General features: G+C 37.9%; 1 pseudogene; it reads right to left on the bottom strand.

Moving 5' to 3' along the window:
• Nucleotides 1-13,681: 13,681 nt before the first annotated feature.
• Nucleotides 13,682-13,801, bottom strand: LOC129871795 (5S ribosomal RNA; annotated as a pseudogene).
• Nucleotides 13,802-17,914: the final 4,113 nt, after the last annotated feature.

Genomic DNA, 17,914 nt, shown 5'->3' with positions numbered 1-17,914 from the left:
ATCTCCTATAGTATCTGGCTAGGCCCAAGAAACTTCTAATATCCAAAGGAGATAATGGTCTAGGCCACTTCTTAACCTTATCAGTTTTCTTAGGATCAACCATAATTCCTTCATCGGATACAATATGACCAAGAAAAGGCACCTTCCTTAACCAAAACTCACACTTATTGAACTTGGAAAATAATTGCTTGTCCCTTAGAGTTTACAACACAACCATCAAGTGATTAGCATGCTTCTCCTCATTTCGAGAGTAAACCAAAATGTCATCAATGAATATAATCAAACACATGTCTAAATATTGTTTGAACACCATATTCATCAAGTCCATGAAAGTCGCGGGGGCATTGGTCAAACCAAACGACATGACTAAGAACTCATAGTGGCCATACCTTATTCCAAATGCCATTTTGGGAATGTCACACTCCCTCACCCTTAATTAGTGATAACCGGAATGAAGATCTATTTTGGAGAAGTAACATGCCCCTTGAAATTAAACAAATAAGTCATCTATCCTAGGAATTGGGTATTTATTCTTGATCGTTACTTTGTTCAATTACCAATTGTCAATGCATATATAGATTGAACCATCCTTCTTTCTAACAAATAATATGGGAGCACCCCATGGGGATATACTTGGTCTAATAAATGTTTGTCTAACAAGTATTTTAATTGATCTTTTAACTCCTTTAATTCAATTAGGGCCATTCGGTAAGGAGGAATAGAAATAGGTTGAGTGTCCTAAAGAAGGTCTATACCAAAATCAATCTCCCTTTAGGGAGGAACACCGGGTAGATCATCGGGAAACACATCTGGAAACTCATTTATAAAGGGAACCGACTCTAGAATAGGGGCTTCAGAATTCTCATACCTAACCCTCACAAGATGGTTAATACAACCCTTGGAAATCATTTTCCGAGATTTAAGGCACAAAATTAATTAACCTTTGAACACAAAATTACTACCCTGCTACTCTAGGATAGGCTCATTTACAAACTGGAACTTAACCACTCGGTTTCTATAATCAATAGAATCATAACATGTATATAGCCAATCCATACCAATAATAATATCAAAATCGGTCATCTCAAGATCAACTAGATCACATAGGGAAACTTTATGAAAGACCGTAATCGAACAACTTCTAGAGACTCTTTTAGCCACAACCGATTCACCTACAGGAGCATCAATAGAGAAAGACTATAATAACATTTTGGGGCTAACATCAAATCTCATGGACACATAAGGGGAAACAAAAGACAAGTTTACACTCGGATCAAGCAAAGCATAAACATCATAGTAAAAGACCCATAATATACCGGTAACAATATCGGGAGTCTCCTCCATCTCTTGCCTACTATGAAGAGCATAAAACATATTATTGCATTATCTAGCATGATGACCCAGCTTACCACATCGGTAGCACATATTCAACTCGGCTAGAAATTCACCCTTATGGTTCCTACCATACTTGTTACATGCGGGAGTAACTTGGCCAATATGAGAACCTCCTTAGGTATTAGGGTTAGGCACCCTATCCTTATCAAACCTTGGTGTAGTGGCATTAGAAGATCCTTGGACGGAGTAATTTTGGCAAGATCGAGGATGTCCACCACTTTTGAACTTAGAATGAGAGAATTCACTACCATCGGTCCTTGGTTTCTTGGACTCCCTATTCTTCACCTTTATCTTCTCACTCTCTATTTGCTCCACATAGGTCATGAGTCTAGATATTTCAATCTCCCAAATTAACATAGTAGTTTTGCACTCCTTCATGACCATATCCGATACACCCGATATGAACTTTCTCATACAATCTCTTGAGTTAGCAATTATAAATGGAGCATATTTTGATAATTGAGTAAACTTTAGGGCATACTCTATCACACTTATATCACCTTGCTTAAGATTGATGAACTCTTGCACTTTGGCCTCCCTCAACTCTAATAGGAAAAAGCGGTCAAGAAATACTCCCTTGAACTCATTCTAAGTAATGGAATCCCTCTCTCTAGGCCTCTCACTTTTCTATTTATCAAACCAAATTTGAACAACATCCCTCAATCAGTACGTAGCCAACTCTGCCCTCTCAGCCAAGCTAATCCTTATGATCTCAATAATCTTATGGATGCTATCAACGAACTCTTATAGATCCTCATCAACTTTAGATCCCCAAAACTCTAGACATTTGGGTTTACGAAAGCAACTACCTCACAGTTAGCTTGAGCTGTAACAAGTTATGTAAGTATATAGAAGGAAACTAAAAACTCGGCATTGGAAATTTGATCATTCAAAGGGTTGTTCGGAGCTTGTTGCTCCTCTTCAACCACGTTTCTTCTAGTGGGGTATCTTCATGGAGGCATATTCTAAAAATTGCAATGAATAAGTGTTAGAGGGAAAAGACTTAACCACTCTACCACAGGACATAGATAATGAAATAAGTAAGACCTTTCCTAAGACATTTCATAGCCTCCTATTAATGGATGTGGAGCACTTCACACCAATGAATAAGGTTCTACTAAAAACAGAATGTTAGACTCTCTAAGACTCTTCTAAACCTTAAGCTCTGATACCAAGTTTGTCACGACCCAAACTAGGGCTAAGTTGAGACACCACGATTGGGATGCAAGGGACCCCAACCATAAGATATCTTAGCATACATCACATACATAAGGTAAAGATAAACAGAAGTAATCAAACTTAAAGGGGATGGGACTAAGGGATAACGAACTCAATAGGTGTCTAACCGGACTACATCATAACATCATCTAAACATGCCTCTAGTCTAATCTTTGACGGGGGCTTAGGACAAGATCCTAGGTCACCCTAACAATAGAAGAAAGTCAAGTCAACAACAAGAATGAAAGTCATATCCTAGATAGAATGAGGACTCACCAACTCCTTGCAAAGCTAGTCAACTCTAGCCACAAATAGGATAGTCTAAGTGTCATCCACCCCTATATTATGAGACAACATATGTAAAATATATGTTAGTACATTCGAATATACTAAGTATGTGAGGTATGTATGAAAAAGTAAAAAAATGTAATTTATATGCTATAAGATGCATGTCCAATCACAATGAACATAAATAGAGCTCAAAAGCATTTGAAGATATATGAAACTCATGGTCAATGCATAATATATAACTTCATCTTACAATGCATAGCTTAACTTCAACTTGTGTGGAATAAGACCTTTAACCGATATATAAGACTATGTGAGCTATTATATGGAATCCAATGATTCCCATATAGAGAAAGGAGAGGTTACCTTTCCAGGGTATACTTCATCATGTTAGTCAACTCAACTCAACTCAACTGTGCTATATGTGGATCTATTACTAGGCCATGAAGGAAACCTATGTGAGCAACATAGTTTGGGACTTTAGGTATCTACTAGGATTTCCTTGGGTAACTAACTACATCACCAAACTGAACCCAACCTAGAAATCCTCTCGGTGCTTAGTCAATATCCCAATGGAGACTCATAAAATATAATCATAACATAATAGAGAAAGATAGTAACTCCCTACCAATCCATCTTTAAAACATATATGAATAGCTCATTAACTTAGTTTTTCATAAGAATCTATGAACCCGGTGAGAATTATCCTTATCACCATCTTATAACATGATTGTGTGAGAATTTTACTTATCACACCATAATAACATCTTTGATCATCATCATAACTTTCATCATAAAATCATAATCTTAGCTTTAAATCATGGAAACTTTCATTGAAAATTATTGAACTCATGATCAACTCATAAAATCATCTTTAACTTTTATTATCATAACTTGAAATTAACTCTATGCATCTGCATTCATGTTTCAACTTAAATTCATGCAATTCATGTGAAAACTTACATATATTGATCATTAATAACATCTAAAATAAAAACAACTCAACCTAATGCAATTTATCAAACTAGGTTTCATAATGATTTGAAATTGAATAAAAACTTTGAGAAAACTTTTGGACTCTATGGGTGACAAAGGCCCATGAATCAATCCTCACATACCTTGCTTCAATTCACTAAGAATTGAAGAAGAAACCTTATAGAAATTTGGAAACCCTAGCTTGAGCTTGAAGAATAAACCTTTAGAGACTTTTTCTTGCCTTAGAGAATTTTGGGAGAATGAATTGAATAGGAGAGGAATTTGAAGAATTGAATATATATAGACTTTGAACTTGGCCATAAAAGTGTCTAGGTTCATTGAATCAAACTTGGAAAGTGACATAAGTACCCTTCATTAGATACAAAATTAGACCCTACCTATCGCCGTTTATCGGTCGTCGAAGGAATGAGAAAAGGGCCTAAAAATTGAGTCTCTGAAGTTTGTAAATGGGCCTTTTCTATGACCCATAAACTTCATTATGGCTCATCAACTTCATCTGTCATGTAGGTCCCAAAACCTGCAAAATATAGGTCTATGAAGTTTTGTTACGAGTCATTCCTATGACCCGCAACAACACTTACGGTTCATCCTATCAAGTCATAAACTTGATCTTGAGGGACTTCTAAAACTTGTCCTCAGAACTCTTTCTATGAGTAGAGTCTACGAGTCTTCAAGAATATTACGAGCTGTAAACACGAGTTGTACGACCTTCCTTTGAGGTTAGTCATGATCAACTACCTAAAATCCCTCTACGACTAATTTCTACGGATCATTGAAACCTATACAATTCGTATAAACAATCATAAACTTGGGTCCAACCAACATTTTGGAGATTTCTCATTGGTTTCCAACTTTTTGACTTTCAGGATTGTTACATCCCCATACTTTTGTACCTTGGAAGGTTGTTAAGCTTCCTAAGTATCTTGAAAGGTTCTTAAGTTTTTGGAAGGATTCTTAAGTTTCTTAAAGCTTCTTAAAGCTTCTCAATCTTCTTAGAAGGTACCATGGGAGACAAATAGCCCATAACTCTATCAAACAACTCTAAGGAAGGGAGAATGTGATACCTCATGATAGGGAAGATTGGAAATAGCGTTTTAAGAATATGGAAGAAGTTGGAGACCAAATAATGAGTCGTAGGACTCGACTTACTTACGTAAGCTACCAACTTAGAAATCTTACATACTTACGCTACTTGAGTACATATCAAGCTTACGTAGCAAGGATTACATAGGTTCGTAAAGTAAGATGAGATTATGAAACCATGAGGAGGAAAAGAGAGTGACACTTGGAAGTATGAGAGAGTGCCATGTGGCAGCAAGGGAGAGTGCCATATGGCAGCAGTTGGAGCAAGGAGGTAGACCCCACCTACCACGTGGCAGCCTATGGTAGGAGGTAGGGATGTGTTGACCCAATAAGGGATTGACACGTGTCACCACTTAGGGCCTTATCTATAAGAAAGTCATTTATCTTCCTAGTTGAAGAGACTTCTAGAGAAAGAAAGAAGAGAAGAAAAATCTAGAACTAGAGAGAGATTAGGTTCGGCCAAGGAGAAAGAAAGGTCATTCTGTGAATTAATTATATAGGGTATACCATGATGTTATGAAGATTTTAGTAATGTAAATTTATGGTTTGGAGCAGAACCAAAATGTTAGCAAGCAGCCACAAAGTTTTAGTCACGCTAAAGGAACTTCCGAGGCAAGTTTTGGCGTGTTTGCCGAGTTTTGGGAAAGGTAAGGTTTTCCCTATAAAATTGGAGTTTATTATGATTTTATAAGGTATATTACATGTATTTAATAAGTTTTGAAGTGGAAAAATTACATAAGGATTCTTGACGTTAGAAACAAACTATAATAAAGTCGTTATAGCTAAATCGAAGTCGCGTAGGGTATTGTGATTGTGGGCCATGGTTGTAGCTGGTGTGGTGTGTATTGAAGGGATGTAAAGGGTTCTAAAAAGGTTGTGGGTGCTTCTGGTTTCAGCAACACGACCCCCCGTTTAGTATGGTTAAAGGTTTTATGAAATAAAGGTTAAAAACTTTATTTTGGTATCATAGTTTTGAGCTAATTGTTTAGAGTTGTATTGGGTAATGTTGAAGTGATTTATTTATATATATACTGCTGGTTGTTGTTTTTGATATGGTTTTTGACAATTTGGCCGAGTGAAATCTTGGGGATGTTGAAGTTATAGGGGAGATGCTGCCCAATTTTTGGTAACTTAGGAACTAGTAACAAACTAGTCGAGTGTATTGGATAAGGAAATGATTCCTATGGGTAATTGGTTGTAGATTTGGAAATAGGAAATCAAAGGGTCATTAACCTTATTATTACTCTCATGTTATTAGGTCAAGGAGGTAACGGGGTGAGCTGGATTACAGTTAATCCACAAAAGGTAGGTGAAGCTTATCTTTTCTTTTCTTTTTGCATGTCTTAGCCTTAAGTTATTTATATACGAAACTTGGGAGTCATTCCATTCATAAAGCTATAAGTAGGAGTCAAGACCCTTGGTCACTTTTGGATGTTAGAAATCCTGCAATAAGTGGAGTCCTCGCCTTTCAAGTCTTCTGTAGGATGATAAGTAGTATATATAAGGCTTGACTATTTCTCTCTTTGAAAGGGGCTTAAGGTAAGGGAAATGATGTCTGATTTGAGTTTAGAGATAATTCCATTTAGAGGTTTCATACGTAATTCGTGACTCGTAGTCACCTCTGAATACTAAGGGTCCTAAAGTAGTTAGATTACTACTCCCGAGTCACCTATATGTTGAATAATAAGTGGCAATATAAGCTCCTATTCTGAAAGGCTCTGAGAGGATAAATATCTCTGATTGCATAAGTTGTATCTCTGATTGCATAAGCTATGTGTCTGATTGCATAAATTGTATCTTTGATTACATAAACTGTGTGGCATTATCTTGGTACACCCCTGTGGTTCTTGAGGCCCTAATTGATGAAATCCCTAATAACATCTAAAGGGTACCTCAGAGAATTACTTTCCTGGTCTTCAAGTGACGGTTCACTTAACTGTTTCATTAAGTCTCAGGAGATGACGTAGTTGCATATTATTTATCACTACTCTACTCATGCATATGGTAACCCTTCTTTCATCGAGTCCCATGATGGGCTGGGAATATTATCAGGCACAGCTTTATTACTCCTTCACTGAGTCTCAGGCCGGCTGTATATATGGATGCATGAAGTATATGATGATAAAATATTGTATACGATGAAGTTGATGCATATGATAATGCCGTATGTGATGAAGTTATTCACCGAGTCCCGGTCCAGATATATATATAATGATATGATGAAAATATGGATCGAGCCATACTTTCCTTGATATTGTTTTAAATTATGGATTGGGCCAAACGTTTCTCGGTATATTTTACTATATGATAATGGAACTGAGTCCCATAAAGAGGCTGGGTGTGGTACGTTATGTACACTACTCTTTTGCCGAGTTCCTCACTAAAGGGACGGAGACCTACACAGGCATGCATATGAAAATATAGGGATACACTTCTGACCCCAAGCCCTATAGTGGACCGAATGTACTATGATGACATATATAATAAGATTATGCCCTATACGATGATATGATGCCGTATACGATAACCTGATAAAATAGTAGACATGATAAGAGGGGATGATGATATGGTGATAGGGTAATATGATAAAATAGTTATGATATAGAGTTCCTTAGCGAGCCGGGCACAAAGTATGATGATGTATATAACTATGTGTCCTAAGGTGCAGGTACATTAATTTGTTAATTGTTACCCTTGTCCCCTATATCCTTGTTTCAGTTATGGTCTCATCTATGATGTGTTATATTTTACATAATCAGTACATATATCATACTGACCTCTCTTTCTTCAGGGGAGAGGGATGCATTTCATGCCCGCAGGTATAGATACTTACTTTGGAGATCCGCTAGCTTAGGACTCCCACTCAGCTATGTCGGAAGTGCTCCACTATTCTGGAGCCTAGATTTTGGTGCTGATCATATAATGTATATAGTTGTTTATTCAAGGGTACGACGGGGGCCCTGTCCTGCTATATATCACTATTAATATTCTTAGAGGTCTATAGATATATATAGGTTGGTTGTTTATGAGTTTGATTCACTTGTGCCTATATGACATATTATAAATGTTATTATGTTAAGGCAGCTTTGTCGGCCCTTGCATGACATGAAGCAAATGAAAGAGGCTATATGTAGACGAATTTGCTATCACCCTCTGGATTCTTGTGTATAGTTCTTATGGTTGAGAATTATGTATACGGGGGTCCATGTCGAACCCCAGTCACGGCCTATGGAGTTGGGTCGTGACAGAAGTGGTATCAAAGAGGTCCTTCCTCAGAATATCTATAGACCGTGTTTAGTAGAGTCTTGTTTGTCGATTTGTTGCATACCACATCTATAAACAGGAGGCTACAGGATATTTAGGATGTTACCTTTCTTTCATATCTAAGATCGTGCGATAGAGCCTATCCATAGGAAATGAAATTCCTTTTTCTAACTTTTGCTTTTAGCTGAAGAACGACAATGATAGAAGAAAATGACGGATAATATTGGAATCTACCCAATATACAAGTAAGTAATGGTGTGAAGGAGGCATGCTTGATAAGGTAAGAAGATTGAAATATGATTGAAATGTAAAGTTTAAGATTGAAGGGAAAAGTAGATAGGCAAGTGTAACAGGTGCAGTTCGAGTTGGACATACGAGGTAAGTCCATTATTTTATACTGTTGTTGATATTGGATGACCTGTGTGGTGGTGATATGAATATATATATGTTGGACCTGTGAGGCATTGTTGGTATTTCATGAATGCAGGTTTGGAATAGAAAGGAATATAGAGAATGTGATATAAAGTTGTAGTATATCTTGAGAGATTATATCCATGGTAATGATACGATCCGACTAAACTAGGAGTACTAATGTGTCACGACCCAACCCTGTAAGCCATGACTGGGGTCCGACCTGGACCCCCGTATACATATCTATCATTTGTGGCCAAGTTGAACTATAGACATGCAGTGCATATAAATCAAGTGTAGTCAAACCGGACTACAAACAGCACAACTCCATACATCAGAGCCCTATTAGGTGATAATATATTTATAAACCTGTAGCCTCTTTCATTTGTATCACCTCATAAAAGGGCACGCAAGCCGACAAGGCTGCCATAACATAATAACATATATCATACATCATGTAGACCCAGCTGAATCAAACTGATATACACAACCCACATATATATATCTGCAGACCTCTAAAAATATTAACGACAACATGTAGCAGGATAGGGCCCCCGCCGTACTCCTGAATAGACAACACAATTTTATACATCAGTGGTCAGTATCAAAACCTAGGATCCATACAATAGAGCCTCTTCCAGCTGAGTTGTGCGGAATCCTAAGCTGATGGACTCCCAAAACCTGTATCTATACCTACGAGCATAAAATGTAGCCCCTCGAAGAAAGGGGGTCAGTACAATATATGTACTAAGTATGTAAAACATAATATAATAAAACTGGAAGCATATCTGAGGTAGATGAACAGGGGATAAAATATCAAATCAGAAATCTGTACCTGAACTTTGTGAATTACAAAAGCATGCATGTTCAAATTATACCATATAGCCGGCCCTACCAGGGATTCGGTGAATACATCTGTGAAACCATCATAGGCCCCATGCCATCACCACCTTATTATAACACATCATTATATATATACATACGTACCCGGCCCTCTAGTGAGGGGCTCGGTGGATAATATAGTAAATTATGCACAATAATGTACCCGACCTGGGACTCGGTGAAAAAAGTGCTACAGTATACACGAGTAGAGTAGTGAGCAATTATATGCAGTTTAAATCATTATTGGAGACTCAACAGAATAAGAAAGTTAAGCTTTGGTTTGAGGACCCGAGTAACGGTGTGGTCATCTTGAGTGTCCACTAAATGCCATTATGGGCTGCCTCAAAAGTAATCTCGGGGACCCTAGACATGTAGTAACATAGGGACAAATCATTTATGGAATTAAAACACTTAGTCTCGTATAGTCTTTAAGACTTGGAGCCTGTACATTTGGTACCTCTTTAACATATAAAAGTTTCTAGGGAAATAGTTCAACTACTATCAGAGTTCGATATTAAAAAGTAAATAGGAGATGTTAAGAATGTATTTACTTTGGAGCTCACATCATATTTAACTTACAACTAAGATATGTCAGAAAAGAAAGAGAGTAAACTCTATATAGTCTGTACTTTCCTTCAGGTGGTCATTATATACATATCTCATATCCGGCCCATCCTGGGGCTCGGTGAAAAACTATGGCATAATAATATCATTTTCATACCAAGTACATATCAAGAGAAAGGAAAAATAGTTTTCTATACACTACTGTTTAGAACGTAGAAGCCTTAACAGGCAATGCTCAATTCTTGTAGGGGTGTCAACACCTAACTGTAGTTAGGGATTATGAGGCGTACCTGGAGTTCTGGGAATGGAATTATCCCCACATTCCACATACAATTCACTTAAGGCTAAGACTTGCCAAAAGGAAAGAAAGATAGTTGTACGTACTTATACCAAAACATGCCAAGAGAAAGCTTTACATACCTCATACAAGTTACTCTTTGTCATGTTCGCCTCGTCATCCTTTGAACCTATTCAACATGGAATTAATATGAATACCAACCACTCTGGACTTTCCAGCACATTCAGTTGCACCTTAGTATTCATGGAATCTATTTCCTTATTCGTTTCCTCGACTAGTCCTTTAATTAGTTAAGGTGTTAACGAAAATTTGGCAGCACCTCCCCTATAATATGCCCTATCCGAATTTCCAATCACACCCCTAATAACTACAACCAACCAAAAACAAAAACTGCAACATATATACAAGCAATTCACACCAACATTACATAATACAAACCCCAAACAACTCACTCAAAACTATCAAAATGTGAATTCTAGACAGCTTACTGTCTTGCATTGTCGCTTTGTTTCAAAGGGGTAATTGAGGGAAACATGATTTATGTCCTTCATGAAAGTTATATACATGTATCTTAGGGTCGCATAAAATTTTGAATCACCCCTACATCAATTCTGTAGAAAAAGATATGCCCAAAATACCAACAGAAGTTCGTGTAAGATTTCCAAAACCAAAATCTGGGCAGTACCTCCTCTATACTTCATCACCCTTTTTAGAGAAGATAAAAGCAAAACTGGATTTTAAAGGCTTCAGTAAAGTTATATAACTATGAAATACCTTTCCAAAACATATTGAATCACCCAAAACGAAGCTGTACACAAGAAGTTATACCAATATTACTAACAATAGTCCCTTCCAAAAATGGGTTTGTTAACTAGTTCTTAACGTTCTCTCTTTGTTCTTTCAACTTTCTCTCAAGTTCCAAGCTGAAGAATTAATTCCTTAGACATCGTAAGATACATATATATATCTCCATGTGGTTGATGAACACCGTATATAATTAATTCACGGAGGAAAATTGGAACTTACCTTGAAAAGGAGCCATCCGTAGCTATATTCCTTTGCTCTCAAACTTTTTCAGCTTTTGGCTAAGTTTTAAGATAAGGAATGAATTCCTTAGTCACTTAACATACATATATATGGTGTCTTTAGAGGTGACACATGTCATCCCCATAGGGTGACACATGTCTAGCCCTTATTGGGCCACATATGTATACTGCTAATAGGGTGCTGCCACGTGGCAGTGGGGTCCACCTCCCCGAAGCAGGTGGGTCACTTACTTGACCCCAAGAAGGTGGGTCACCTGCTTGCTTAAGGTTCTACCACGTGTCGCCTTCCTAGGCTGCCACGTGTCATATTTTTCTCCTCCTCGTGGATTCATAATCTCGTCTTATTTTAAGAACCCGTGTAAGCCTTGCTACGTAGGCTTGGTATGTCCTTACGTAGCTCAAGTGTATAAGACTTCTAAATTAGTAGCTTAGAGTCATTTGATGGTGTCATAGATTATCCGGCTCACATGCTCACTTCTAAGAAGCTTAAGAACTATTCTGAGCTCAAAGGTGTAGGGTGTAACAAAATGACTTTGGAAAATAAGTAAATTACGGTATATGTAGTAATTAGAAGGTCGATACTGATGTGGTGAGAAGAATGGTGATGGATATGAATGTCTTAAGACTGCCTACGAGGTATTAAGGATGAGAATAATGATGAAGGATACTGGGGTTAAGCACGCTTGCTCCACTAGGTGGAATTAGTCCTGAGTAAGGATCGTGAATAAAGGTTAAGAAATATTACCCTCCGGGATTGACCATGAGCAGAATATAGTGTGAATATAATGAGTATCATCATAGAAGTACATAGGTCCTAGTAACGAAGTAACTAAGGAATGTGATTGTCAGTAAGATTAGGAGTCAGCATTTAGTACACGCTAAGGATGAAAGCGCATGAAGCAGAAAGGGGTATTGTGTATATGTACCTCCACCGTGGAAAATAGTAAGACCCCTCAAGGATGAGGGAGGTAGCTCTGCAAGACCATTGATCTGTTGCGAGTCCATTAAGAGGAATAAGTGGTATTCACTGGGATGAAGATAGTGTTATAGCAAAGCTAGAAACACATGTCATCAGAGTATAAGTGCCCCCGAATGGAGAATTGGACACGATTATAAGTACTAGTGACGTACTGATTGGGATGAAGGAAATGCAGCTTCGACTAAGTTACTACATTATTTATATGACTCGAGTACCAGTACTTGGACTAAATTATGTACTATTTATCGAGATTTCTGAGCACCTCATGGTTGTATTAAGATTTCTTATAGGAGAAACCTAAAGTATAGATGAGTTAACAGAAGGTGTAGACATGGTGCAGTATTTCAAATGTGTTGGAACAGAATCATATGTGTATGAACAGTTGAAAAGAAATAGAGAATGACAGGGGTACGCCCTAAAGGGGGGAAGTGGATGAGAGAAATACATGCATGAGATGAAATCAACTGATACTATCACATGTTGACAGGAACGCTTAAATTTCAAGTGAGATCCTATACTGGCACAAGTTACTAGGAGCTCGAGGTCAACAATAAGAAAATAGGAGTCGCGGTATCTGAGATAGTGCGAAGAATCATTGGTAGAACCCTAAGGGATGGGTGCCTACCACAAGGGGTGAATACGATAAGAGAGTAGGACTGAGCAAACTAAGGACTATGTAAAGAGTAGTAGGGCCGTGTTTGGGTAAAGATTAAGATATAGCAATAACGTCATTGGCCGCTGATATGGTGACATACAAGTAGCAAGGAGAAAGAATAGAAAATCTCTTACGGTAGGAAATATGGAGACCAAGGAGTACATAAAGGAAGAAAAGAAAGGAGTAGGAGAAAATAACATTGGCGTGAACAAGTTCTAGTATGAAGTCGATATGTAAAGCAAGATGGACCGGGAAATGAAAAGATTATGTCTATCTTATACAAGTGGTATCAGAATGGTTATGCAATCTATGGGTATGTATATGTTGAGTATAGGGTCAAGTGAGTACACGAGAAAAGGAGCTAAGATGTTTTGGATACGTTATAGAGAGATGTCAAGATGGGTTAGACCAAACTACCGAGATAGGGTGAGTACTAAGGGAAAAACAAGAACTAGCCATGGTTGAACCAACGATCTATCCCGATGTTGAGTGTAAGACAGGGGCGGAGAGGGTAAGGCGAAGCATGAAGATTAGCAAGAAGACACTAAGGTAAATCTTGGGCTAGGTTGAGTGCCTTTGCACATTATTGCAAGAATTGCAATGGAATGTGACACGAGGACTTTCCAGAAGGGTCACCCATACTAGTACTACTCTCGCCCAAGCACATTTAACTTTGAAATTCTGATGGAATCCGGTGCGTTAGTGCTGCTATAATCGCACGAGATGGAAGAATCCAAACTAGCGGCGAAGGAATGATACGATATTATGAACCTAGAGTGTTATAAGTTACGTTAGGGGAATTATAAAAGGGATTAAGCAAAGCAAACAGGATTAGCTGATTACTAATAGATGGTGCACTTGTATGCCATAATTCTTCAATATAATACCATTTAATGATAGGCAAACCACGAAACGGCTATATAGGTCATTGTGTGAGGGGACTTCGGCAAAACTTGGTAGCAGACTCTGATAGGCGAAAAGCAAAACCCAAAAAGGCAAGGGTACGAGTTGATGTCATCTAAAGAAGGAAACAAGTAATATACGAAGTCGAAGATTCCACAACACAACCTTGGCTACAAGACTCACTTTGCACTCCCTGGATAGATAATTCTATATAGAATGTTATCCACAGCTTAACAAGACCAGCCCATATTCCTCCAATCAAAGACTACCTGCTTAGCCGAGATGGTGTGAAATTATAGGTCAAGAGGGTGGTAGGACCTTATGGAGTTTCCATAGCTATTGTCCTAGATGAAAGATCCCAAGTTACAGTTAACTACCGAAAATCAGTTTATGAAGGGATCAGGAAGATAGATAGGTTTTTGTATACCATTTTACCCTCAGATTGATGGACAGACTAATCTTACTAGCTAAATATTAGATAATATGTTGCGGTCCTATACAGTTGACTCCAAAGGTAGCTCGGACAATTGCCTACCACCTGTCAAAAGTACTTATTATGTTAACTATTATTCTAGTATCTAGATGGCCCCGTACGAGACTTGGTATGGCGAACAGTGTAGGTCCCCAATTGATTGGTTTGATGGTAGTAAAACATGACTAATATGCCCAGATATGGTTCAATAAGAGATATAGAAGGTGAAGCTTATTCGAAAGAGATTATTAGCAGCTCTGAGTCAACAGAAGTCATACACGGATAATCGACATTGATCTCTAGAGTTTCAAGTTATAATTAAGCACTCTCAAAAGTGTCATCCATAGAGAAAGTTATGATACCTAATAAGAAAGAGGACCTTAGTCTGAGATGCATTGGCTCTTATTAGACCCTCCGCCGAATAGGCAAGGTTGCTTGCCAGTTGGACTTACCGGTGGATACGGAAATAGTACATCTAGTCTTCTAAGTATCGATGCTTCGCAAGTGTGTTGGTGATCCATCCCGAGTATATTCTGCAGAGGATATCCAAGTCACAAAGAAGTTATCCTACGAGAAGAAACCGGTCGCCATCCTGGATCGGTGGAGTAGGGTGGTGAATTAAGGACGTAGCTTCCATCAAGGTGTTATGGCGAAACAAGAGTCACGAAGAAATGACCTGGGGAGCTGAAAGCGAAATGAAGCATAAGTATCCTTACCTATTCTCTATGTTTACAGGTAATCCCAACCTTTGGAACTCTGATATTGATTGCTCGATGAAAGTATGTGTTATTGTGATATAATAGAGAAACTCTCTATATAGTTGGTATAAGATCTTGAGGAGGGTTTTGGTTCACATTTGAGGACGAATGTTCAAAAGGGGGGAAGGATGTTACACCCCGTACTTTTGTACCTTGGAAGGTTCTTAAGCTTCATATGTATCTTGAAAGGTTCTTAAGTTTTTGGAAGGATTCTTAAGTTTCTTAAAACTTCTTATAGCTTCTCAAGCTTCTTAGAAGTTACCATGGGAACCAGATAGCCCATAACACTATCAAAAAACTCTAAGGAAGGGAGAATGTGACATCTCATAATAGGGAAGATTGGAAATAGTATTGTAAGAATCCAAAAGAAGTTAGAGACCAAATAATGAGTCGTAGGACTCGACTTACTTGCGTAAGCTACCAACTTGGAAATCTTACATACTTAAGCTACTTGACTACATACCAAGCTTACATAGCAAGGATTACATAAGTTTTTAAAGTAAGACGATATTACGAACCCAAGAGGAGGAAAAAAGAGTGACACATGGAAGAATGAGAGAGTGCAATATGGAGGCAATGGAGAGTGCCATGTGGCAGCAGTAGGAGCAAGGGGATGGACCCCCACCTGCCATGTGGAAGCCTATGGTAGGAGGAAGGGATGTGTTGTCCTAATGAGGGATTGACACATGTCACCACTTAGGGCCTTATCTACAAGAAAGTCATTTATCTTCCTAGTTCAAGATACTTTTAGAGAAAGAAAAAAGAGAAGAAAAATCTAGAACTAGAGAGAGTAAGTTCGGCCAAGGAGAAAGAAAGGTAAGCCTCCAATTTCATTCCGTAAATTAATTATTTAGGGTATACCATGATGTTATGAATATTTTAGTAATGTAAATTTATGGTTTGGAGCATCACCAAAACGTTAGCAAGCAGCCACAAAGTTTTAGTCGCGCTAAAGGAACTTCCAAGGCAAGTTTTGTCTAGTTTGGCGAGTTTCGGGAAAGGTAAGGTTTTTCCTTTTAAATTGGAGTTTATGATGATGTTATAAGGTATATTAAATATCTTAAATAAGGTTTTAAGTGGAAAACTTGCATAAGGATACTTGACGTTAGAAACAAACTAAATTGAAGTCGTCATACCTAAATCGAAGTCGCGTAGGGTGTTGTGATTGTGGGACGCAGTTGTAGCTGGTGTGGTTGTGTGTTTCAGGGATGTAATGGGTTATAAAAAGGGTGTGGATGCTTCTGGTTTCAGCCACACGACCCCCAGTTTAGTATGGTTTAAGGTTTTATGAAATAAAACTTAAAACTCTATTTTGGTATCGTAATTTTGAGCTAGTTGTTTGGAGTTGTATTGGGTAATGTTGAAGTGATTTATTTTTATATATGCTTCTGGTTGTTGTTTTTGATATGGTTGTTGAAATTTTGGCCGAGTGAAATCTTGGGGATGTTGAAGTTATAAGGGAGATGCTGCCCAATTTTTGGTAACTTTGGAACTAGTAACAAACTAGTCGAGGGTATTGGATAAGGAAATATTTCCTATGGGTACTTGGTTGTAGAGTTGGAAATAGGAAAGAGAAAGGTCATTAACCTCATTATTACTCTCATGTTATTAGGTCAAGGAGGTAAAAGGGCGAGCTGGATTACAGTTAATCCATAAAAGGTATGTGAAGCTTACCCTTTCTTTTATTTTGGCATGTCTTAGACTTAAGTTATATATATATATACGAAACATGGGAGTCGTTCCATTCATAAAGCTCTGAGTAGGAGTCAAGACCCTTGTTCACTTCTGGATGTTAGAACTCCTGCAATAAGAGGAGTCCTTGCCTTTCTAGTCTTCTATAGGATGATAAGTAGTACATATAATACTTGCCTATTTCTGTCTTTGAAAGGGGCTTAAGGTAAGGGAAATGATGTCTGATATGAGTTTAGAGATAATTCCATTTAGAGGTTCCAAATGTAATTCATAACTCATAGTCACCTCTGAATACTATGGGTCCTAAAGTAGTTAGATTACTACTCCCGAGTCACCTATATGTTGAATAGTAAGTGGGAATATAGGCTCCTATTCTGAAAGGCTCTGAGAGGATAAATGTCTCTGATTGCATAAGTTGTATCTCTAATTGCATAAGTTATGTGTCTGATTACATAAATTGTGTCTTTGATTGCATAAATTGTGTGGCATTATCTTGGTACACCCCTTTGGTTCTTGAGGCCCTAATTGATAAAATCCCTAATAACATCTAAAGGGTACCTCGGAGAATTACTTTCCTGGTCTTCAAGTGATGGTTCACTTGACTGTTTCATTGAGTCTCAGGAGATGACCTAGTTGCATATGGTTTCTCACTATTCTACTCGTGCATACGGTAACCCTTCTTTCATTGAGTCCCATGATGGGCCGGGAACTTTATTGGGCACAACTTTATTACTCCTTCACCGAGTCCCGGGATGGCTATATATATGTATGTATGAAGAATATGATGATTAAATGCTGTATACGATGAAGTTGAAGCATATGATGACACCATATGTGATAAAGTTATTCACCGAGTCTCGGGCTGGATATATATATATATATGATGATATGATAAAAATGTGGATCAAGCCATACTTTCCTCGATATTATTTTAAATTATGGATTACGATGAACATTCCTCGATGTATTTTACTATGTGATAATAGAATCGAGTCCCATAAAGGGGCCGG

This window comes from Solanum dulcamara, chromosome 10 (assembly GCF_947179165.1).
Source record: "Solanum dulcamara chromosome 10, daSolDulc1.2, whole genome shotgun sequence".
Taxonomy (NCBI): Eukaryota; Viridiplantae; Streptophyta; class Magnoliopsida; order Solanales; family Solanaceae; genus Solanum; species Solanum dulcamara.
This window is presented reverse-complemented; position numbering and strand designations above follow the sequence as displayed.